General features: G+C 42.4%; 1 long non-coding RNA gene across 1 annotated transcript; it reads left to right on the plus strand.

The window, feature by feature from the left end:
• The first annotated feature begins 7,370 nt into the window (after positions 1 to 7,370).
• On the plus strand, positions 7,371 to 12,086 carry LOC115294486. Its single transcript, XR_003909906.1, has 3 exons — positions 7,371 to 7,766; positions 11,288 to 11,385; positions 11,624 to 12,086. It is a non-coding gene; the product is annotated as an uncharacterized LOC115294486 (long non-coding RNA).
• Positions 12,087 to 25,654: the final 13,568 nt, after the last annotated feature.

Raw genomic sequence — 25,654 nt, forward strand, 5'->3', positions numbered from 1 at the left:
AACGTGGAGGTTTCCTATTGGCTGTTGGTCTAACCTGAAGCCATCGGAATGGACTTCATAGTGAAATTGCCCCGTATAGGAGACTGTTCAGAAAAGTGCTTCCAGGAATGCAACTTACAAATCTCCTTTAGAGAGCTTTAAATGAATAGCCATGTTCATAGCATTCTTATTCAAGTTAATAAAGTCAGGATTCACCTCCTCTTAAGATTGGGGGCCCAGATCCTACAATTAACCATGTTCTCTGGCTTCCTTTCAACTGCATGGAAATTGGCCACACTAATACAGTATAGTTTATTTACAGTAGTCATCATCAAACAATTTTCATTGAGTATAAGCAATAAAAAATTCTAGCATATATCTGGTATACGAATATATGTATTACTAAATGAAAATATCATGGACTGTATTTTTAGGCAGCAAATTCTTACACTCCAGGCTCCCTTCCACGTACAGGGAGCTTCACTAGAGGGGCTCCTGGGTGGCTCAGTCAGTTAAGCATCCAACTTCAGCTCAGGTCATGATCTCATGGGTTTGTGAGTTCCAGCCTGACGTTGGGCTCTGTGCTGACAGCTTGGAGCCCAAGGTCTGCTTCAGATTCTGTGTTCCCCTCTCTTTCTGTTCCTCCCCCACTCACTCACTCACTCTCTCCCTCAAAAATAAATAAACATTAAAAAAAATTATGAAAGGGAGCTTCACTAGCATAACACCAGCTTTCTCCCAGACAAGAAAAGAACATTCTCTAGATGATTGATATCTAGAGTAGCAGGAGCCCCGCAGGGCAGAGCACACTCCTCCCTTCTCTCCTGTGTGGGGTCAGATGTCCTCAGGGAGCACTCCTTCCACTTGGCCCCAGACAGCGGGAGGCTTGTGGGAAAAGGAGCTCCCACAAAAGAAGTCCTGTGCTTTTCTGGGAGCACATCTACTTCTGGGACGCAGGCTTACCCATAACCATTGCACATCTCACCTAACCCAGATTCTCCCATGGCTCTCTCAAGAAGAAAACTGACCTTTTGTTTTCCAATCCCCAGGTTCTTCTGTCTCCCTCAGTTCTAAATTCAAGTGCAGAGAAAGGCAAGGTATATGTTAGACTCCTTAAAAACCACGTATTGGGGCGCCTGGGTAGTTCAGTCGGTTAAGCGTCCAACTCTGGGTTTCGGCTCAGGTCGTTATGTCATGGTTCATGGGATCGAGCCCCATGTCCGGCTCAGTACTGACAGCACGGAGCCTGCTTGGGATTCTCTGTCTCCCAGTCTCTCTGTCCCTACTCTACTCCCTCCCTCTCTCTCTCAAAGATATATAAACATTAAATAGTAACCTATTGGCTATTGATTAAGTTATTTTAGCTAATTCAGTATAGTAGTTTTATAGTATAATAATAAAATGCATATGTAAAATTAAAAGCGAAGGATGAACTATAAAATATCACTAAAAGATATAATTTCTTACTACTGTGAAATAATAAGAGATTTGCACTGGTCTCTACCCCAAGTTCCCACAGAAAACTCCCCAAACCCTAGTAACTTGCTTAAGTGATAAGAGCACTGGGAACATCTTTTGTTCTAATATTTGGTCTTTGACCCCAGGTCCCTGACACGGGGCTCCTGAAACGATCTCCCAGGTGATAGGCCTAACTCTGGTTTGAATAATGTTCTTCTGGGTGAGCTCCTGGTTGGCTCCAGAAGGGAACTGGTCACCAGAAAGACCAAGCCGTGATTAGAAGCTTGGAATGTTCAGCCCCTCCCCTTTCTCTTAAGAGAGGAGAGGGGCTGAAAATGGAGTTCATGATTAATGTGCCTACGTGATGAAGCCTCCATAAAAATCCCAGTAGTATGGGGTTCAGAGAGCTTCTAAGTTGGTGAAGACACCCACACCCAGAGGTTGACACACCCCAATTCTAAGAGGACAGAAGCTCCTCCACTCAGGACCCTGCCAGACCTCACTACGTAGATCTCTTCATCTGGCTGTTCACTTACACCCTTCATCATATCCTTTAATAGACTGGTAAATGTAAGCATTTCCCTGAGTTCCGTGAGCCTCTCTAGCAAACTGATTGAACCCAAGGAGGGGGTCCTGGGAACCTCCAATTTGTAGACAAATCAGACAGAAGTTGTCCTGGGGACCTAATACTTACAGTCAGCATGGTGGGGGGCAGTCTTGTGGGACTGAACCATTAACCTGGGGTATCTTATACCACCTCCAGGTAGTTAGTATTAAAATCAAGTTAAGGGATAGGACACCCAGCTGGTGTTGCAAGGAATTACTTGGGGTGGGGGTGGGGGGCAGGAACATACCTTGGGAGACCAGAAATGTCAGAAGTACAGTTTTCTGTGTGAGTAGTAATCGAGACACACAGGAAGGAAAGACACAGGAGACACAGGTAGAAAACAAGTGTTTCAAAATTAGCTATGCTCCACTGACTTGTCCTACCCACCTCCTGGGAGGTGTGGACCCCACTTTGCAAAAACACTGACAAAGCGACAATTATGGCCTTTGGGGTTAAACAGACCTGGTTTTGAATTCTGGCTCTGATACACACTTTCCTCTCTGATACCTAGCATCCTCATCTGTAAAATAGGGATAATCATCCCATACCATTCTGAAGATTCATGGAAACAAGGTTCACCTAGCACATAGTAGGCACTTCTAATAGCACATCATAATTATTATTGTTTCTTTCTTTTTTGTTGTTGTTTACTTATTTCTGAGACAGAGCACGAGTGGGGGAGGGGCAGAGAGAGAAGGAGACACAGAATCCGAAACAGGCTCCAGGCTCTGAGCTGCCAGCACAGAGCCCGATGAGGGGCTCAAACCCACGAACCGTGAGATCTTGACCCGAGCTGAAGTCAGCCGCCTAACCAACTGAGCCACCCAGGCGCCCCTATTATTGTATCTATAAAGAGTAAAAAGAATGAACAGTCTTCAGATTCACTGACTAGTACAGGAGTTAGCAAACTTTTTCTTAAAGAGTCACATAGTAAATATTTCAGGCTTTGAGAGGCAAGAGTCAAAACTAGAATGTTGGGCAAGAACTTACATAACTATTTAAAAAGTAACCATTTGAACATGTAAAAACCATCCTCAGCTCTGTAAAACAATAGCAGCTGGGTGGGTTTGGCCCAAGGGCTAGTCTGCTGACCCCTGGCCTAGTCTATATTCATCTTCTATTTTATTACTGTTCCCTAAATGAAAGTTTTCCAAAGTGTGTTTATGAGAACGTCAGTCCCTCACATGACCATGAAAAAGCATCATGTGGTCAAACCCATTTGGCAAACACTTGTGTAAGTATCTTCCAAGCCTCTCTCCCTGGAGATCCGTGTGACATACTAGCATATTAAAGGCTCTGAGCATTCCTGCGGTAAGGAAGCTCTTTACCCTGGTTTAGTCCAGAATTTCCAAAATGTATTTGACAATACAATTCTCTTTTTCATGTAACATCTAAGAATATCCCACAGAATATACTTTGCCATCAAACGCTCTGCTCATGAGCTATACCCCCGGTGACAGAATATACTTTGGAAAATTCTGCTTTAGATCCTAGATTGTAACCATTATTCAAAATTTCCCTGCACTAAATTCTACTTGTGCCCCGTAATGCATGCATCTGAGGAATCTGACTCGGATCGTGTGTGTTAGTTACTATCTCCAGCCGGGTAACCAGGCCACCTTGGTCTTTAGTTTGAAAGAACTATTCACTTTGCTGACTTTTCTCCCTGTGTTTGTTTCACGATCGTAAGAATGTTCACTTGTAGAATGCTAAGGAAGTCTCTCTTAGAAGGATCCAGATGCCTCATATAGCACCTGTGTGCCCTGGGAAGCATGCCCTGGGTGTTCTTGGAGGAGATCTGAGAGCCATGCTGCCATGAACCTGGATTTGCTAAATTACTGTCACTATGGATTCCTTTTATTGTGGTGAGATGCACATAACATAGTGTTTATCATTTCTGCTATTTTTAAGTGTACAGGTTGGTGACATTAAGGACATCGCTATGTTGCGTAACTATCACCACCATCCATCTCCAGAACTTTTTTATCTTCCCCAGCAGCAGCTCTGTCCCCATTACCACCACGCCCATATCTGCTTCTCCCCACCCCCTGCTAAGCACCATTCTGCTTTCTGCCTCTGGGTTTGACTCTTCCTGGTACATCATGTAAGTGGAATCATACAGCACTTATCCTTCTGGGGCTGGTTTATTTCACTTAACATCATGGCTTCAAAGTCCATCTATGTTGGGGCATATGTCAGAATTCCCTTCCTTTCTTGGGGCGCCTGGGTGGCTCAGTCTGATAAGTTTCCAAATTCGGCTCAGGTCAGGATCTTGAAGTTCGTGGGTTTGAGCCCCATGTCAGACTCTATGCTAGCAGCTCAGAGCCTGGAACCTGCTTCAGATTCTGTGTCTCCCTCTCTCTCTGCCCCTCCTCTGCTCATGCTCTTTCTCTGTCTCTCAAAAATAAACAAATGTTAAAAAAAAACTTTTTAAAGGGCACAGTTCTCAATTATGAGGGCCCCTGCCCTCATGACCTAATCACCTCTCAAAGGCCCCACCTCCAAATACCATCCTAGTGGGATTAGATGTCAACACATGAATGGGGGGGAGGCCCAAACATTCAGTCCATTACATGTATTAAGTCAAACCTGGTTCTTTCCTCATTAGCCCATGGAGTTGAAAGTACAAGCCTGGGACCCCAATTTACTTGCTAACAGAACTCAGTTGTGGAAGCCAACATTCAGATTATCTAGAATATCCCTAGATCCTTTAAAAAAATCATCAAGATGAAAATGCAAAAGTTAAACATTCTTTAAGTAAGTCTTCTACCCAAGAAACACTGTCTTCCTAACCCTCCCCCTCACTGTGCCAACCCCCAGGGACAAGCACCCAGACCCTCTCCAGTTGGACCATCTTTCTGCCACCAGCCTCTCCACTTCCCGTGAGCACCCTCCACATGAAAGAGGGGATACGGAAGCTGTGTGCATGTTCTGGAAGGCATTCGGAAAGTGCTAGCATCACCAGACGGTTCCCCAGGAGCACGCAGCCCAAAGCTGCTTCTGGAATTTCATTTTTACCCAAAACTTGGTGATAGGAAAAAGATTTTTGGATTAGAGTTTTAAGCAACTTAACCAGTAAGTTATTTTACACATTGTCATGTTCAAACAAACAAGGGTATGTGATGCAATGGACTATAAAATTTGCCTTCACTTTTAAGAGAAAACTGCAGAATTCAAACAAATGTTGATTTCAATGGGCTACTCCGGGCCAGGCCCCAGGCCCCTTGAGTGCACTTGAGTAAGCAAAGTTTGAGAAACTGAGTGATTCATCGCTCCTGCCCCTGGCAAGTAGGGCAAAACCAATTAGGAGACTTTCTCCTTCCAGGTGTAGTCTTCTAACTGGGTTCATTATCAATCAAAACCAGATGCCCCACGGAGGATGAGCTATAGAGAGTCTCAGAAAAAGACCCCATGATAGTGTTCTAAGTGTGGACAGAGAGAGCTTGTTCCTAAAAGCAAATACTTCTGAGAATCTCCTGCTTTGTAAAACTGTTTTTAAGTTTTTTTAATGTGTATTTATTTTTGAGAGAGAGAGAGCAGGAGAGGGGAAGGGGCAAAGAGAGAGGGAGGCACAGAATCTGAAGCAGGCTCCAGGCTCTAAGCTGTCAGCACAGAGCCCTACTCGGGGCTCGAACTCACAAACCGTGAGATCATGACCTGAGCCGCATCAGACGCTTAACGGACTGAGCCACTCAGGCATCCTGTGCTTTTTTAAAACTCTTAATTCTTCTGATCACGTGGTGGGGAGCCCTCCCATTAAGTTCTGCCAGTATTTAATTATCTTGAGAAAATAGTAATTTTTCAGATAAGGGGTGCAAGTAAGGGACGGTGGGAGGGTAACTCCCGACTTGCCAAAGGTGCACCTCAAATATTCAGAATCAGGACTAGGGACCCAGACAAGACCAAGGTCGGACATTCAGGTGCTATTATGCCCTCTCCTGTCCTTTCAAACCCACACACGCACCCAAACTCCATGAACAGGATGCGGCTCCCACCTCCGGGCTCACCGCTCAGCATCAAAAGCTGGATGTTCCAACATCAACTAAAGTGTCCCTTCCATGTGGGCTGAAAAGACAGCTGCCCAGTGGTAAGCTCACCGGTGGCTCTGGAGACAAGGAGAAGAGAGAGCAAGCAGCCCCTTGCAATAGTGCATTGGTAACATCAGCAACAACAGTCTCTGGGTTGTGTGGTCTAACTTGCCATTCACATCAGTTAGGAATCCAATGTGCCCTTGCTGAAATTCCTTCACACACACCCCCACTCTGACTCAAGCAGATAGATTTCCAAGGGGCAAAAACTGCCTTGGCACTCGGTAGCTGAGCCTAGACGCTGCACACAGTCCCGAAAGCTCCACGGTCATGCGTGAGAGCACAGAAGCGAGCAGCCTAGTCCTGGGGCCTTCTCTGGGCCAGGCGTGGTGCTGGGAGCTGGGGACGGAAAAATGAACAAGAGAAGGATAGTCTAGCCAGAAAGACTCATCTATAAATGACTGCAGGTCAAAAATGTGAAAGGGTAGACACCGCACTGTGGAAGCTGGCAGCTGGGGACCCGTGTGTACATTTTCGTGATTGCAAAGGGAAGTTTGACCAGAATAACCCCCATTTGATCACCCTTTTCTGAATATAAGAATGCTCAGTGAGGTCCATAGGAGAAATAATGTTGCTTTTAATTGAAAGCCTTTGATCCTCTTTTCATAACACTACTGACGAATAATAAGGTTTGGAAAACCCTTTCTCTGGAAGGAAACAAAAGGGAGAATTCTTTGCAGACAATGTTGCTATAACACTTAACCGCATTGCATGGTAATCCTGTGTTTATGTCTCTATCCCCCTCCCCTCCCAGCTCCCCCTAACCTCCCCAGACTGGGATCCTTCCTGGCAGGGATCTCCTGTGACTTTTCTCTGTCTCCTGAGTATATGGTGGAAGAGATGGACAGCCTTCGGTGTCTGCTGGAGAATCAGCCTCCCCGGTAGAGTGGCGGGAGGCGAAGAAAGAAACGAAATAATACTCCAGAATGTTTCTGACCAATGTTTTCTTAATGTGAGACAATGCATCATGGTAAATTAATTCGTTTAGACCTGAAATCTTGCCTGTTGAAGATAATAACAGGGTTGGCGTAAGGATTAGGTGAGCTAATAGATGTAAAGTGATTAGAACGTTCGTGCTAGTACATAGTAAACATTCAACTGATGTAGCTACCGTTATCACTGTTATAATTCATGTAATTACACCTGCGTACACACATGAATTGTCAAACGCTTGTAGAGAGAGGACGTTGTGACATTTAGCTGCCCACGATCTATTTTCCTTTCCTCAGGTAACATCACCCTTATTTTCCTTTGAGGAGTCAACCACTTTTCCCCTCCTCCCAGTTCTGTGATTGGGTGGGGCGGGCCTCACTCATTGGCGCCAAGAATTAGCACGTGACCCAGATCTGGCCAATCAAGAAAGCCTGGTCTCCGGGCTACAACTGTAGCCAGTAATGAGCACATGACCTAAGCCGAGCCAATGAGACTTGATCTTTGCAGAGATTTTGAGGAGAGGAGCTCTTACCTGCTAGGCTTGCTAAACTGGCCGACTCTAGCCTCTAGATGCTGGTGACCATGTTTGTCACCTCAAGTGTGGAGCCTACCTGAGAATGAAGCCCAAAGCAAGAGCCAAAAGATGTGGAAAAAGAGTCTGGGTGACACTGCTGAAACTCCGGATCTAGCGGTGCCTGAAGGTGAATGGATGATTGGGGTTTTGTTTTTGTTTTGCTTAGGCCAGTTTGAGTTGTTTCTGTCAATGGCCAATGAAGAGTCCTACTATACGTAGCTAGTCAGAGAGTATGTGTATCTTCAATCACTGTTTTTGGATCAGTCTTACATAGATTGAGTTTCACCAGTTCAGTTCAACAAATGGGCACTGTGTTGGGAGCGGGAGAGCAGGGAACATGACCTCCAATAAGACCACCCCTGTTCTCAACGTCCACAGCTAGAAGGGAATACAAACTTTACAGCTATAACATCATGCATGTTGTAATTGAGAGGCGACGAATGTAATAGAACAGGAAATAGAGGAAGGTCCATTCTGCCTAGGATTGTCTGGAAGAGGAGGGAATAAGTCCGCGTTACCGTAAAACAGTTTGCGGGGACACCTGGGTGGCTCAGTCAGCTAAGCGACTGAGTGGTTTCAGCTCAGGCATAATCCCAGGGTAGTAGGAGCAAGCCCCACATTGGGCTCAGCACTGACAGCACAGAGCCCGCTTGGGATAGTCTCTCTCTACCCCTCTGCCAGCCCCCTCTCTCAAAATAACTAAATAAACAAACAAACAAACAAAAAAACCCCACCAATTTGCAGACATTTAAAAGTGTTCTCTTGCCTTGGTTCTGGAAGCCATTCAAGGCTGCCTATTTCCATTAGATTTTAATCACCCACAGCTACTATATTCCTTTAATGAGAGCCTGGTGTTACCAGGCGGAATGAAGTGCGCTTTATGCCGGCTCTGAAAGTGTGCCCACCTGCTTCATGATACCTAGAAATCTCCTTCCGGAAGCAGTCCAGAAATGGAGAGCGGGAGGCATGGGGAGGGGGGGGGGGAGCCAAACAGAAAACCTACCCCTCATGTACCTACAAAGAAGTTTGTAACTCAGGCTCTGTCCTGTTTTTGGAGGGTGTGTGATTTCAGAGAGGGGGCTGAGAGGTAGTGGTATTGTTGCACCGCTGCTTGCTTTTCAAAGGAGCAAAAACACCAAGGTCCACCACCTAAAGCTGATACACAAGATGTCTCTTGTATCTTTGGGTGTCCTTCTGTTACTCCTCACCTGCCCAGCATAGTCTAAGCCCTTTCACTTGGCACCCAGGGAAGATTCTTCACAGGTGTGCCAGGGATTGCCCCAGGTGCTTGGGACACAATAGGCAGTAAAACCTGCTCCTCCCCTCAAGCAGGAGAAACCCTTCTCAAACAGACTTATGGGGAACAAAATGTCCAGGGAATAAAATTAAAATGTACCAACTTCTGGAACTGAAAGTTCCAGAGAGTAAATTTAGGCCTCACTGGATCCAATCGGATGATTTTCAAGATACAGTTTTTTTCTTCCCTTCTCAGCTGTACTTCCTTCTAGGTTGGCTTCCTCTTGGGCAGACTCTCCCTCATTGGGATGTGGCCCCAACTTTTCCCTTAATGGGGACTCCAAGCAGCTCCAAGTTTACTTCATCCCAAATTCATGGTCAGAAAAAAAGGAGATTCTTTCTTCTAAACAGTTGTTTCCAAAAAAGTCCTGGTTGTGACTCTGTCTCCCAAAATGAGTCATGTGCTCCCTCCTAAAGCAGTCATGGGTTTGGAATTCACCAATTTGCTCAAGTCTGGTGTCATGACCACCTTGGAGTAGGAGATGGAATGGGCTCCATGGGATTGGGTCATGAGTGGGAGGAATTGAGTCTTCAAAGGGGATTCGGGCCACCATTACTAGAAGGGTGAATGGATACTGGGCAGGCAGAAATTACACAGACTAAAATCTAATCATTGAGTGTTGCATTAAGTCCATTGTCTGGTCATAATACAATGTTTTCTATGGGGTCTGGAAAATTGTTGGAGGCTAAGACTTTGTGGGGTCCCTTCAACATTTTCCAAGGGACAGAATACTCTGGTTTTCAGGATTCAGTAGAAAAGAGAAAAGAGAGAAAAGAGCATCCACTTATTTTCAGACTAGAGAAAGAAGAGGCATAAGGTAACAGAAACTTCCTCAGGAAGATCCAACTCCATCTGCTCAAAGTATTTGCTTAACAAGCAACTTTCTGAACTTGGTCTCTTGAAAGGCCCCACCTGCCACACTGGGAGAGAGACTCTGGCACAAATTACCAACAATTGTCTTTCCAGACATAGATGAATAAGGTGGCATTCCACCGTGTACATCTATTCCTTGTTGTCTCTGAGCTTTCCTCCCTTGGTGAAAAGATAAAAATCAGGTACTTAAACTGGGGAAGCCTCCACAGTGGAGACAATGTGTCAATAGAGCAGACTGAAGCAATCAGTCTCTTTCTTTGCTACATGTTAGCTGCAACATGGCTCTTTTCAGAGGCAAAGTCATAGGAAAAAGCAATATTTTCATCCCTACCAATTAGCATCCTGGCTTGCTATAATTTAACAAATATTTTTCTAAATAGTTATCACGTATTCATGTTGGCCACCTGTGGCACATTAAATTATTTTTGGCTCCAATGATTCACCCCTCCCTGTATCCACTCCTTTTTTCTGAGATTTTTCACTGTCTCTTACTAGGGACAGAATGGACTTCTCCAGCCCTTGACTTTGGGCTTGGCCAAGTGACTTGCCTTGGCCAACAGGATGTTGGCAATCGTACCCCAAGCAGTGATCTCAACCTGTATTTGTGCAGTTGGCTGTGCCTTCTTGCACCAACCACTTCCTTCGCCATGAGAATATAGTCCGTCTTAGCATTTTGTTCCAAGGGCAATGAGAGACACCTGAGGCTGGCCTTGACTGAACTCTTAACCTGAAACAAAATTCAGTTTGGGAAACCAACTGATATGAGCCAGCCCCTGCTGAACAGAAGACCCGGCATACCTTATTTGGAAATAATATCAAACATCTAGAAAAGGTGTAAGAATAGTCCGAAGAACATCTCTATTTGGATATACTAGTCGTTACCATTTTGTCCCATTTGCTTTATCATTTGCTCCCCCTTTTTTAAAGTTTATTTTTGAAAGAGAATGCGTGGGGGAGGGCTGAGAGAGAGGGGAATAGAGGATCTGAAGCAGGCTCCATGCCAAGCCCGATGCGGGGCTCGAACTCATGAACTGTAAGATCATGACCTGAGCCAAAGTTGGACACTTAACCAGCTGAGCCACCCAGGCGCCCCTTGCTCTCCTTCTATGTAATTTTTTTTTCTGAAACATTTGAGAGTAAGTTACATATATGCTACCTTTTTACCCCTAAATCCATTAGTGTGTTTTGCTTAAGAATAAGAACATTCTCTTTTATAGCCACAGAGCAATTGTTCACTGCAGGAAATTTCACATTGATACAATATTTTTACCTACTTTACCATTCATATTCCAATTTTTATTATTTGAGCCAATAATATCCTCTATAGAATCAAGTCTCTTTAATCTGTAATCTGGAACAGTTTCGTAACTGTTCTTGGACTTTAACTGATGTTGAAAAAAATACAACCACTCTCTTCTTTTCATCATAGAATGTCCTTCTTTTGTGTTTGACTAGTGCTTTCTCATAATTCCATACAGGCTATACCTCTCCAGTCAGAATACTACAGAAATAGCCATGTCATTCCCAGGGAATTCCATCTGGAGGCACATGACATCCACTTAATCATTTGGTCAAGGTATAGTGTTTTTCTTCTTTCTGTATCATTACTGTTTTAACACTTGTAATGAATAAGCAATCTCTGGGGCAATATTTTAAGACAATGCAAAGACCTCAAAACTGTCTCCATGTATTTAGCATCCATGGATGATTTTTGCCTGAACTTGTCTTTGTTGCTGTCTTAGCTCAGGCCCCTATAACAGAATACCATCACCGATGTGGCTGAAATAATAAACTTTCCTTTCTCACGGTTCCAGAGGCCAGAAGTCTGAGATCAGGTGCCAGCGTGGGCGGGTTCCCGAGAGGGCCCGATTCCTTCTTTGCAGATGGCCGTCTTCTCTTTGTACCCTCAGAGGACAGAAACAGACAAAGGGCTACCTCTCTTCTTCCTCTGAGAAGGACACTGACCGCATCACGGGGGTCCTACAGCCCTACTTCCAAAGACGGTCACGTTAGAGCTCCGTCGTAGGAATTCTGGGAGATCACAAACATTCAGTCCATTGCAACTACTGCAGTTGAAACATGATGAATTTCCAACTCCAGCACTTTCTTCATATTCACCAGTCAGCACTCTGCTATAAGCAAGGGCCTCTCTGTGTCTCATCTATTCATCTGTGTATTGTGTATATCCTAATGGAGTTCTATTATCTTCAATGATTTATAGTTCATTACTGTCCTTGTATTTCAGTGTTCAAATCGTCCTAGAATTGGCCAATGACAGCTCCTTCAGTCTCGTTCTTGTGTCCTTGTGACGTCTCCACCATTCTGTTTTTGGCACTTTTTAATTTTATGGCATAACAAGATGTTTGGGGCTCATTGTATACTTTCTCTCCTATGCTGGGATATGCCATTTCTAGAATGAGTCCTGCTTTGTGGTAGTGTGGAATGGTATTAGAGGCCAACGTCAGGGTCCAAGACCTGCTAATTACTATTTTGCTTCCAGCTACACACATACATAGTTCTATGCACACAAACATATAAAATATACTTAAATGCATACACATAAACATATATGTAAACATATGTGATGGTTAATTTTTGTGTCAGTTTGGCTGGTCACAGGGTGACCAAATTAAACATTATTTCTGAGGGTGTCTGTGAGGATATTTCTGGATGAGATTAGCATTTGAAAAAAATAGTATTTATTTTTAAGAGAGAGAGAGAGACAGAGAGCAAGTAGGGGAGGGGCAGAGAGAGAGGGAGACACAGAATCCGAGGCAGGCTCCAAGCTCTGAGCTGTCAGCACAGAGCCCGATGGGAGAGCTCAAACTCATGAAAGGTGAGATCATGACCTGAGCCAAAGTCAGATGCTGAGTCGACTGAGCCACCCAGGGGCCCCAGACATTTGTCTTTTAACTTTGTGGTGATTTTGGTCAAGTGAAGGTTTTATATTTATGTAGTCAAATGAATAATTTTTTAAAATTATATCTGGAATTTTTTAAAGAGGATTTTTATTTTAAAGCTTATTTATTTATTTTGAGAGTGAGAGAGAGCATGTGCATGGGAGGGGCAGAGAGAAAGGGAGAGAGAGAGAATCCAAAGCAGGCTCTGCACTGCTAGTGCAGAGCCTACCACGGGGCTCAAAACCACGAACCAAGTCAGATGATTAACTGACTGAGCCACCCAGGTGCCCCAACATCTGGATTTTAAGACACAGTTTTAACGCTTTCCCCTATATCCAGGAAATAGAAAAATTCATCCATGTTTTTATCCAGTACTTATCTGGCGACCTGGTTTTCTCTTTTATGTTTAAAACTGTGATTCATTGGGGCACCTGGGTGGCTCAGTTGGTTAAACATCTGACTTTGGCTCAGGTCATGATCTTGAGGCTCGTGAGTTTAAGCCCCACATCAGGCTCTGTGCTGACAGCTCAGAGCCTGGAGCCTTCTTTGGATTCTGTGTCTCCCCCCCACCCCCCGCCCCTTCCCTGATCATGCTCTGTCTCTCAAAAAATGAATAAACATTAAGAGAAATGTAAAAAAAAAAAAAAAAGCTGTGATCCATTTGGAATTTCTTCTGATGTGTGGGATTAAGAATGAATCTAATTTTATCACTTTATTCCAAAAATTTTCCACTTAGCCTGACACTAATTAAAAATTCCATCTTTTCCTGGGGCATCTGGGATCAGTTAAGCATCCTACTCTTAATTTCAGCTCAGGTCATGATCCCACAGTTCGTGAGTTTGAGCCCTGTGTTGGACTCTCCACTGACAGCGTGGAGCCTGCTTGGGATCCTCTCTCTTTGCTCCTCCCCTGCTTGTGCACTTGCAACTCTTTCTCTTTCTCTGAAAATAGATAAACTAAAAAAATATATGTAGTGAAAAAGTACATATGGGATAATCAATCACATGGTTTTTCTTCTTGGATCTGTCAATATGTTGAATTATATTTCTTTTTTTAATTAATTTTTTTTCCTGAGAGAGAGCATGAGTGGGGGAGGGGCAGAGAGAGAGGGAGACACAGAATCTGAAGCAGGCTCCAGGCTCTGAGCTGTCAGCACAGAACCCAATGCAGGGCTTGAAGCTATGAACCGGGAGATCATGACCTGAGCTGAAGTCAGATGCTTAACCAACTGAGCCACCCAGGTGCCCCTATGTTGAATTATATTAATAGATATCTAATATTGAACCATCCTTGCATTTCTATTCTAAACCCCATTTGGTCATGGTTTATTATTTTCCTAATGTGTTTGAGTCTGTTTGCTAATATTTTATTCCAGGTTTTTAAAATCAATATTTGTAAATGATATTGGTCTGTACTTTTATCTTGTGTGGGGTATCTTTATCACCTTTAAATATCAATGCTAACCTACTTCTTATCAAGAATTTATAAGTTACATTTATTTTCTATACTCTAGAACAACTTATGTAGTAATGGGACTATTTTCTAAGATTTGGTAGAATTCTCTTGTGAAACTAAGCTTGGTGTTTTGATGTAGGATAGTTCTTTAATAACATTCTATATTTCTTCCTTGAAATTGATTTGTTTAACTTTTAATCTTGGGAAAGTCAGTTTTGGCCAACTGTATTTTCCTAAGACATTATCCATTTCATTAGGTTTATAAATTTCTTTGCATAGGGCTATATATGTAAAGGACTATTTTATGACTTTCTGGGTTCCTCTGTATTAAGAGCTACTTTCCTCTTGTCATTTCTTATTCCATGTATTTCTTCTTTCTCCTCTACATTCACTTATAAGTTAAATTAGCTGGTGGCTGGTCTATTTTCTGACTTTATTCGAAGAACTAGAATTTTAATGTATTTTGATCTATATTCTAGTTCTCTAATACGTCCTGCTTTTATCTTTATTATTTTCTTCCTTGTGGTATCTTTTGTTCTTTTTCTAACTTGAATTGGGAACTTAATTTTAATTTAATTCAATTTATTTAGTTTTATCAATATAGGTTTTAGGGATATGAATTTTTCTTGGATATATGAATATCCTTGGGATAGATGTTTTATGTATATCCCATAGATTCTGATATGCAGCAATTCTGTAACTTCAGTAATTCCCTTATACCCAATTATTGTTAAGTATAAGGGGTTTTTTTTAATGTTCATTTATTTTTGAGAGAGAGGCAGAGTGTAAGTGGGGAAGGAGCAGAGAGAGAGAGGGAGATGCAGAATCTGAAGCAGGCCCCAGGCTCTGAGCTGTCAGCACAGAGCCCAACGCGCTGCTCGAACTCACCCACCGTGAGATTATGACCTGAGCCAAAGCCAGATGCTTAACTGACTGAGCCACCCAGGCGCCCCTAAATATAAGGTTCTTAAGGTTTCAGGAAGGAAATTATGCCAGCTATCAAATTATTGCATCTCAGATCCAAATTTCACTCTTCATTGCCTGCTCTGTGAAAATGGATATGGGCCCTTTAAATATTGTGCCTTAGTCAGTTGGCACACGTTTAGCTTTGACAGTAGAGGGCGCTAGAGAGACAATGCCGGAGGAAATCCGTTTCACTCCCTCAGCAGACTCCCTCAGCATGGGTAGCTTCTCCAAAGCCAGGCTTCTCAGATATGTGAGCCTGTCCATTGCCTACCTCCTGCAGTGCAGAGAGTCTCTCTAATGCAGCTCCTTCAGGATACATGGCTGTCCCAGAACCATGTTCCTGAAGCTGCAGTAGCTTTTCCAAGGTGGGGGCCTATGATACACAGGAGATAACAAAACCCAGCAAGCAGCAGCCTCCCCAGGCACACCCTGTCAAGTCGTTTCATAGCAGAATGGCTATCATGAGATACCCCCTATGAACAGTTCCCAGCACCCAGCATCCTATAGGACAAATTTCTAGCCATTCCTGGAGAGTAGATTTCCAGCAACTTCACTGGTGTGGCACAACAGTGACCTCTCTGCCATTCACAGATCCTGGGCCATGTCCTCTCTAGCAGGGTCTGGCTCTTAACCCTAGAGGGGCCTCTTCCCTAAACACACTGTCTCAGCCCTAGGGGGCATGGCTGTTTCTTAGCTGGCCATTCCTCTGTTCTTTAGAGTTCCTTTCTCCCTTCCACCAAAGTGAAATATCTAATACCAGAATTTTATGCTATGTATATGCTGCCACAATATTTAAAAATAAGCCTACATCTAGCATCATACTTAATGGTGAAGAATGAATGCTTTTTCCCTATGATAAAGAACAAGTAAGGATGCCTGCTCTCACCATTTCCATTCAGTATTGTAGTGCCTACTAACTAGTGAAAGTAGGCAACAAAACAAAAAATGGAAAAGAGGAAGTAAAATTCTCTTTATTGACAGACAACATTTACTTAGAAAATCCAATGGGATCTCTAAAAGAACTCCTAGAACTTGAGGTGCATGGGTGGCACAGTTGGTTAGGCATCTGACTCTTGATTTTGGCTCAGGTCATGATGTCATGATCTCACAGTTCGTGGGATTGAGCCCCACACCAGGCTCCATGCTGATAGCATGGAACCTGCTTAGGATTCTTTTTCCCTCTCACTGTCCCTCCCCATCAATCAATAAATAAATAAACTTAAAAAAACCTACTAGAACTAATAAATGACTTAGCAAGGTTGTAAGATGCAATATCAACATACAAACATGAATTGTATATCTAGGTACTACCAACAAACAAGTAGTAATTGGAACTACAAAACCAATACTATTTTTAATAGCATGCAAAACTCAAGTCCTTAGGGGTATACCTTATAAAAGGTGTGCAAGACCTGTGCATTCAAAATTACAAAGCGTTGCTGAAAAAAATTAAAGAAGATGTAAATAGAGGCATACCATGTTCATGGGTTGGAAGATTCAGTATTGTTAATGTCATTCTTCCCCAAATTTACCTATAGATTCCATGTTATTTCAGACAAAATCCCAACATGTTTCTTTTTGGTAGAAATGGAAAAGATGATTCTAAAGTTCACATGGAAATGCAAGAAGCCTAGAATAGTCAAAACTGCTTTGCAAAGAAAGAACAACATTGGAGGATTAACACAACCTGATATCAAGACTTATTATAAAGTTACAGTAGGGGTGGCTGGGTGGCCCAGTCAGGTAAGCATCCAACCGCAGCCTAAATCATGATCTCATACTTGGATCCTCTGTCTTGCTGTCTCTTCTCCCTCCCTGGCATACGTGCACTCTTTCTCTGTCTCTCTCAAAAATAATAAACATTTATATAAAAAAATAAAGTTATTGTAATCAAGATAATATGGTATTGGCATCAAGAAAGGCAAACAGATCTATGAGACAGGGTAGTAATTTCAGAAATAGCCATCCAAATGTAAATGGACAACTGTCTTTTTTACAAAATGTGAAGGCAGGTGACTGGAGAAAGGGCAGCCTTTCAACAAATATTATTGAACAAATGCATATCTGTATTCAAAAATAAAAACAAGGGACACCTGGGTGGCTCAGTCAGTTAAGCATCCAACTTCAGCTCAGGTCATAATCTTGTGGTTTGTGAGTTTGAGATGCGTGTTGGGCTCTGTGCTGACAGCTCAGAGCCTGGAGCCTGCTTTGGATTCAGTGACTCCCCCTCTCTTTATACCTCCCCCACTCATGCACTGTCTCTCTTTCTCAAAAATAAACATTTAAAAATACTTTAAAAAACAAAAACAAACTTTGATCCTTACTTCACACCATATACAAAACTTCACCCAATGTGGGTAATAGACCTAAATGTAAACCCCGACACTCTAAATCTTTGAGAAGAAAACACAGAAGAAAGCCTTTCTGACTTTGGGTTAGGCAAACCTTTATTATATATGATGCAAAAAGCATGATCCATAAAAGAACATATTGATAAATCGGACTTAAAAAATGTTAAATCCTGCTTTTTCACAAAATACTGTTAAGAGAATAAAAAGACAAGGCAAAGACTGGAAGTCAGTATCAGCAAGTCATATATCAGATAAAAAAATATAAAGAACTCTCAAAACTCAATAGTAAGAAAACAAAGAACCCAATTTACAAATGGGCAGAACTTATGCTTTACCAAAGAAGATATACAAATGCCAGATAAGCACATTAAAAAAATCTTCAACATCATTAGTCATTTGGGAAATAGATTTAAAACTACAGTGAGATAGCCACTATACATCTATCAGAATGGCTAATATTAAATACTGACCCAAAACAAGTGTTGGCAAGGATGTGGAGGAAATAGAGTTTTCATACAATTCTGGTAGGAATGTAAATGATAAGGCCACTTCAGAAAATAGTTTGGCAGTTTGTCAACAAAAACAAAAACAAAGCTGTCCATTCCCTACTAGACATTTACCGAAGAGAAAGGAAGACATGTGCTCATACATAGATGTATACATGAATGTTCACAGCAACTTGACTTGTAATTATGAAAACCTGGTATATACACACAATCAACAAATTGGTGTATCCATACAAAGGGAAACTATTCATTAATTAAAAGAATTAAGCCTTACAATATGGATGAATCTCAAAATATGCTGAGTGAAAGAAGCCATACCAAAAAAGAGAGTACACATTGTATATACTCATTTACAGAAATGTCTAGAAAATGCAAAGTAATCTACAGTGACACAAAGCAGATCAGTGGTTGCCTGAGGACTGGTGACGGGGCGGGGGAGGGGTGCGGTAGAGAGGGATTGATGACCAAGGGGCATAAGGAAACTTTTTGGAATAACGGGCATAGTATCTTGATTACGTTGATGGTTTCACAGCTGTAGACACATGCCAAACTTATAAAAATGCACAATTCAAGTGTGTGTGTTGTAACATATTTAATTTTCAAAAATCATGCTGGCTGCTGGTGGCAGAATGTATTGTAGGATGAGGCAGGAAAAAACACAGAAATCCCAATTAAAAGGGTTTTGTAGTAGCTGAAGAGAGAGGAGGTGGTGGTGGCAGCAGAGACCGAGAAGAAGCAGAGAGATTCAGACTGTATTTAATGGCTAGAATAAAGGGGACTTGGTAATGGATTAAGTGTGGTGGATGAAGAAGACGAAGGAAACACCAATTACTCTTGGGTTTGGGGCTTGAGCAATTGAGTGGGTGTCAGTACCATTTGTGGAGGATGAAAAAGACTAAAAGTCAGTTTGGGCAGTGTGGGGAGAGGTTTTCAAGGCCATGTGTTCTTTGAAATCCCATCTGTCGTCTGAACTGCATCATGAAATGCCTGATGTGTGAGTTAAAAATCTGGTTGCTGGACTCTACCTTAGACCAAATCAGAATCTCTGGGAAATGGATTTAATTGATCTCCCCCGGTCACTGAAATCCATACTAAAGTTGACAGCTATTGGATTTCATTTCTCCCTTCCCCTTTTCCCTCCTTCCTACTTCTTTTTCTTTCTCACTTGCTAGATCTCCCTGAAGAATTAGCTTAGGGGCCCCTGGGTGGCTCAGTTGGTTAAAGCATCCAACCCTTGATTTCAGCTCAGGTCATGATCTCAAAGTCATGGGATCAAGCCCCACATCAGGCTCCACACTGAGTATTGAGCCTGCTTAACATTAGTCTCTCTCTCCCTCTGTCCCTCTCCTCTGCTTATTCTGACTCTCTCAAATAAAAAAAAAATTAAGTTAGTTAAGTGAAGAAGGCACTGGAAGTATAACAATTATAAACACATAACACCTAACAACAAAGTCCCAAAATTCATGAAGGGAAAACTATTAAATGAACTAATAAATGAGCTCAGCAAGGTTGTAGGAGACTTGATCAATGTCCAAAAATCAACTGTATTTCTATACATTGCAATGAACAACCTGAAAAGGAAATTAAGACAATAAATCTACTTATAAACAGCAAATCATTTAATTTACAATAGCATGAAAAAGAATGAAATACTTAGGAATAAATTTTTTTTAATGTTTATTTTTGAGAGAGAGAGAGAGACAGAGGGTGAGTGGGGAAGGAGCAGAGACAGAGGGTGGCACAGAATTAGAAGCAGGCTCCAGGCTCTGAACTGTCAGCACAGAGCCCGACGTGGGACTCGAACTCACAATCTGTGAGATCATGACCTGAGCTGAAGTTGGACACCCAACCGACTGAGCCACCCAGGTTCCCCAGGAATAAATTTTTTAAAAAATTTTAATGCTTTATTTTTTGAGAGAGAGACCGTGAGTGGGGTAGGGGCAGAGAGAGAGGGATACAGAATTCAAACCAGGCTCTGGGCTCTGATCTATCAGTACAAAGCCCGACGCAGGGCTCAAACCCACAGTGTGAGATCATGACCTGAGTTGAAGTTGAATGCTCAACCTACTGAGCCACCCAGGCACCCCAGGAATAAATTTTTTTAAAAGGCCAAGTCTTATATTCCGAAAACTACAAAATATCATTAAAAGGAATTTGAGACATAAATAAGTGGAAAGATATCCATGGTATTAAATTAGAAGGTTTAATATTGTTAAGATGGCAATATTCACTAAATTGATCTATAGATTCAACACACTTCCCACCAAAATTCTCCTGTTTTTTCCAGAAATGGACAAGCTGATAAAATTCATATGGATATATAAGGTACCCAGAATAGCCAAACAATCTTGAAAGGAGAACAAATTTGGGGGGCTCATATTTCCTAACTTCAGTACTTACTGTGAAACTACAGTAACCAAGACAGTGTGGTACTGGCATAAAGATAGACATAAAGACCAATGGAGTAGGGACATCTGGCTGGCTTAGTCAGTAGAGCATGAAACTCCTGATCTCAGGGTTGTGAGTTCAAGCCACACATTGGGTATAGAGCTTATTTAAAAAAAAAAAAAAAACAACCAACAAACCCAACCTTTCAAAACAACAACAACAACACACCAATAGAATTCAGTCTAGAAATAAACTAAACCAGTTTTGGCTAATTGATTTTCAACAGGGATGCCAAGGCAGTCCAATGGAGGAATAGTCTTTTTTTTCTTCTTTTTTAAGTTTGTTTATTTATTTTGAGAGAGAGAGTACACAAAAGAAAGGGAGAGGGGCAGAGAAAAAGGAAGAGAGAGAGGGAGAGAGAGGAGAATACCAACCAGGCTCTTCACTGTCAGTACAGAGCCTGATGCAGGGCTTGAACTCACAAACTGTGAGATCATGACCTAGCGGAAATCAAGAGTTGGACACTCAACTGAGTGAACCACCCAGCCACTCCAGCAGAATCTTTTCAACAAATGGTGGGACACTGGAAATCCACATGCAAAAGAAGAAACTGGACCCCTACCTCACATCATACTGAAAACTTAAAGTGGGTTAAAGATGTAAATGTCAGAGCTAAAACTATAAAATTCTTAGAGGAAAATAGGTGTAGATCTTTATGACTTTGGATTAAGCAATGGTTTCTTTGCTATGAGCCTCAAAGCACAAGTAACCAAAGAAAAAATTGGAAAAATGGACTTCATAAAAATTGAAAACTTTCATGCTTCAAAGGACACTGTCATGGGACACTTGGGTGGTTTAGTCAGTTAAGCGTCTGGCTCTTGATTTTGGCTCAGGTCATGATCTCATGGTCATGGTATCAAGCCCCTTATCAGGCTCTGAACTGACAGCATCAAGCCTGCTTGGGGGATTCTTTCTCTCCTCCTCTCTCTCTGCCCCTCCCCTGCTCATGAGCAGGCATATGCTCGCTCGCTCTCTTTCTTTAAACTTTAAAAAAACAAAGAACACTATCAAGAAAACTATGGAACTATGGGAGAAATATTTGCAAATCATATATCTGCTAAGGGATTTGTGGTCAGAATATAGAAAGAACACTTACAACTCAATATGAAAAGGCAAATAATACCATTTAAAAATGTGCAAACGTCTGGTTTCAGTTCAGGGCGTGATCTCGCGGTTTGTGAGTTCGAGCCCCTCATCAGGCTCTGTGCTGACAGCTCAGAGCCTGGAGCCTGCTTCCCATTCTGTCTTCCCCTCTCTCTGTTCCTCCCCTGTTCACGCTCTGTGTCTCACTGTCTCTCAACAATACATACAAGTTAAAAGTTTTTTTAATATGAGGTGCCTGTGTGGCTCAGTTGGTTAAATGCCTGACTTGAACCCAGGTCATGATCTCACGGTTGGTGGGTTCCAGCCCTGCATCGGGTTCTGTGCTGACGGCTAGCTTAGAACCTGGAGCCTGTTTCAGATTCTGTGTCTCCCTCTCTCTGACCCTCCCCTGCTCATGCTGTCTCTAGCTCTCAAAAATAAATTTAAAAAAACAAAAAATTTAAAAAATAATACTAAAGCATTTAATTCAATGGTTCTTAGTATATTTACAATCAATTTTAAAACATTTTCATCACCTCAAAAAGAAACCCCATACCTATTAGCAGTCACTCCCCATTTCCTCCCAACTCACATTTCCCAGTGTGGGTAACACTAATCAATTTTTTGTCTCTATAGATTTGCCTATTCTGGACATTTCATATAAATAGAATCATATGTGGTCTTTTATGGCTGTTTTTTTTCATGTAGCATAAACCTTGTTTTCAAGGTTCATCCATGTTGTATAATATAATGAATCAATATTTGTATATATTGCAAAATGACCACAAGAAGTCTAATTAACATCCTTCACCATCCATGGTTATAAAATTTTTTTCTTATGATGAAAACTTTCAAGATTTAATCCCTTAGCAACTTTCAAATATGCAATATAGTATTAACCATAGTCACCATGCTGCACATTATATCCCTATGACTTATTTCATAATTGGAAGTTTGTATATTTTTACCCCTTCACTCATTCTTCTGCCCCCCCCCCCCACCTCTGACAGCCACCAATCTGTCTCTGCATTGATGAGCTTGGACTGGTTTTGTTTTTATTGTTGCTTAAAATTCCACATATAAGTGAGATCATACAGTATTTCTCTTTCTCTGACTCATTTCACTTAGCATAATGCCCTCAGGGCCCATCCATGTTGTCACAAATGACAAGATTTCATTTTTTCCCCTAAAGATTTAAAAATATAGTTTTAATGTTAATTTTAGAGAGAGAAAGAAAAAAACAGAATGTGAGTGGAGGAGGGGCAGAGAGAGAAAAAGACACAGAATCTGAAGGAGGCTCCAGGCTCTGAGTTGACTGTCAGCACAGAGCCTGACGCTGGGCTCGAACTCAACAAGTACAAGATCATGACCTGAGCCCAAGTAGGACACTCATCCAACTGAACCACCCAGGCGCCCCTTTTTTAAAAGCTTTTTAAAAAATGTTTATTTTTGAGAGAGAGTGCATGTGTGCATGAGTGTGGGAGGGACAGAGAGGGAGACACAGGATCCAAAGAAGGGCTCTGCATTGACAGCACAAAGCCCAATGTGGGGCCAAACCTACCAACTGTGAGACCATGACCTGAACCAAAGCCACTCAACCAACAGAGCCACTCAGGCACCCCCAAATTTTATTTATTTATTTTTTAATGGCTGGATAATAGTCTACTATGTGAGTGTGTGTGTGTGTGTGTGTGTGTGTGTGTGTATCACATTTTCTTTATCCATTTATCTATTGATGGACACTTGGGCTGTTTCCAGGTCTTGGCTATTATAAATAATGCTGCAATAAATGTGGGGGTGCATACATCTTTTTGAGTTAATGTTTTTATTTTCTTTGGGTAAATACCCAGAAGCAGAATTGTTGGATCAGATGGTAGTTCTATTTTTTAATTTTTTGAGGAACCTCCATACTATTGTCCATAGTGGCTGCACCAATTTGAATCATACACTTTAAACTGGTGAAATATATGGTATGTGAAATAGATCTCCATAAAATGTTATTTAAAAAAGACACACACACACCTAGACACACAAAGGCACTGTTTCTAAAGAAGGTCTTAAGTGGATTGAGCCACTCAGTTAAGTTTAAATAGGTGATGCTAGACATGAAATAGAGGAGAGTTAATAAAGAGCCCCCACAGAGTTCAGAGCATTGTTACTGGCCCAGTTTTACAGGTAGGGAAATTGAGCTGTGTAGAAATTTAAGGTCCTATAGCTAGTACAGAACGGAAGCCAGATTCCAACCTAGGAAGTTGATAGCAAAGCTGTCGCCCTTAACTGCCACATTACTCTGCATTCTGGAAACTTGTGATTCTGCTGTAAGATAAAGGCAAGGAGAACACCCACAACTGAAAATCTCTCCAGGACATGGCTCTCTCTTCCTAGGGCAACTCCTCAGTGCTCATCGGAAGCATCACCTGGATGTCTATTATCTGTTTAATAGACATTGTGGAAGTCTTGGTTCCTGCAATTTCTAGAGCAAAATTCAGGACAAAGCAACCCTTTTGAAGATATTCATCAGGCAGCTTCTCTCCTTCAGGGAAGTGATGAAGTGATGTCTGTCTACCAATGTGAATACTCAGCTGGGAACGATCAGATGGAAGGTTTTGTGACACAGTGCCTGAATGTCAGAGCAACCTCTGAAAACTCATAAAAACATGATTGCATGTAAGCTCTTCTGAATTTTCATGACTACCCAAAACAACACTCATTTATCAGTATAAATTTAATATAGCAGATTTCTACTTCTCACATTTCTGTGCTTTTATGTAAGTATAATGGTTTTGTTTGCCAAACCCTCATTGTTATCTGATTACCAAATGAATACAAAAACAGGAATCTTTCTTTGCATTTTGGACTATTTCTGTGAGCTAGATACCCATGTGTGGGATAATCCCAAGTCTTAAGGGTATGAACATTTTTAAGGTTCTTGATCCTTGTTTCCACATTACTTTGCAAAACGATTAAACCAATTTACACTCCCACCAGCAGTGTATGAAAATATATTTAAATGCAAATTCCAAGCTGCAGAGTCTCTTTTTCTTAGGTATTTCACTTAAAAATTTTTTTTAATGCTAAGCAAAAGCCAACCCAAGATGTTAAAAAAAGAAAGTCTGATATAAAAAAGGAGCAGATAGTTAAAACAGCTTGGGCATAAATAAGCTTTATAAAGGCCCAAGCAGGCTGATGAAAATTTTAAGGCATCATAGCAAAACACAATTCTGAAGGGACCATTAACAGTTTGGCTTAGATTAGGATAGCGACCGCCAAGAATGTTGGGCGTGGTCCATGTACCAAATTCTAGTTTAGAAAAAGCAGGGTATTTAATTTTTTTTAAGACTTCACTTTGTTCTAAAGACGATGAAATACCTAAAGGGAGGATCTTGAGAAGTAGCATTGTGTCTGAATAATCAATCCCGTGGAGATGAAATGAACCCACGCCCTCAAAACTACGGTCAGCGCTTATCTCTCCTACCCGGAATGTCTCGCCTCTGTAATCTAAGTCCAGCTTGCAACCACAATGACCGCCTCCACGTCTAATAATGGGGCACAGTGATTTGGGGGGGGGGGGCTCGTGGGAGCGGGGAAGGCAAGGGGAAGCCCAGACTCGGCGTACCAATCCACTGAATTCTACATAAATCCCAAAGGTGCCGGAATCTCAGCCTTCAGCCAGGACCCCTCACCCACCTTCGCCAGTTATCTGGGAACCAGCCCCGTCTCCGCCTACAAGGCTTCTATTACTTCTCTGTGCCCTCTCTGACCCGCTTCCCAGAGAAAGAGAAAGGGCTGACGCCCGAGGAGCCGCCAGAAACTCGATTTCGCCCCTCTCTACACTTCTCCTTTCCCACTTTTGTTCCTCCTTTTCTGCTGCCTCTCCCTTCTTCCCTCTCCTTTTCCCGTCCTCTTTCCCAATCCTTCCTCCACGCCTCCTTTCCCAGCCTCTTCCCCGGACAGATCCGCAGTTCGCCTCCGCTCCTCCCGCTCGGAGCTCCCTCCCCTCCTCTGTCCTCCCCCCACCTACAGCCCTGCGCTCGCGGCCCCTCCTGCAGCCAATCAGCGCGCGGCCTCCCGTGGCCCCGCCCCCGCCGGCCGTTCCGGGCGGGACCGGCAGAGCCCAGGCCGCGGGTGCGGAGGGC

This window comes from Suricata suricatta, chromosome 6 (genome assembly GCF_006229205.1).
Source record: "Suricata suricatta isolate VVHF042 chromosome 6, meerkat_22Aug2017_6uvM2_HiC, whole genome shotgun sequence".
Lineage (NCBI taxonomy): Eukaryota > Metazoa > Chordata > Mammalia > Carnivora > Herpestidae > Suricata > Suricata suricatta.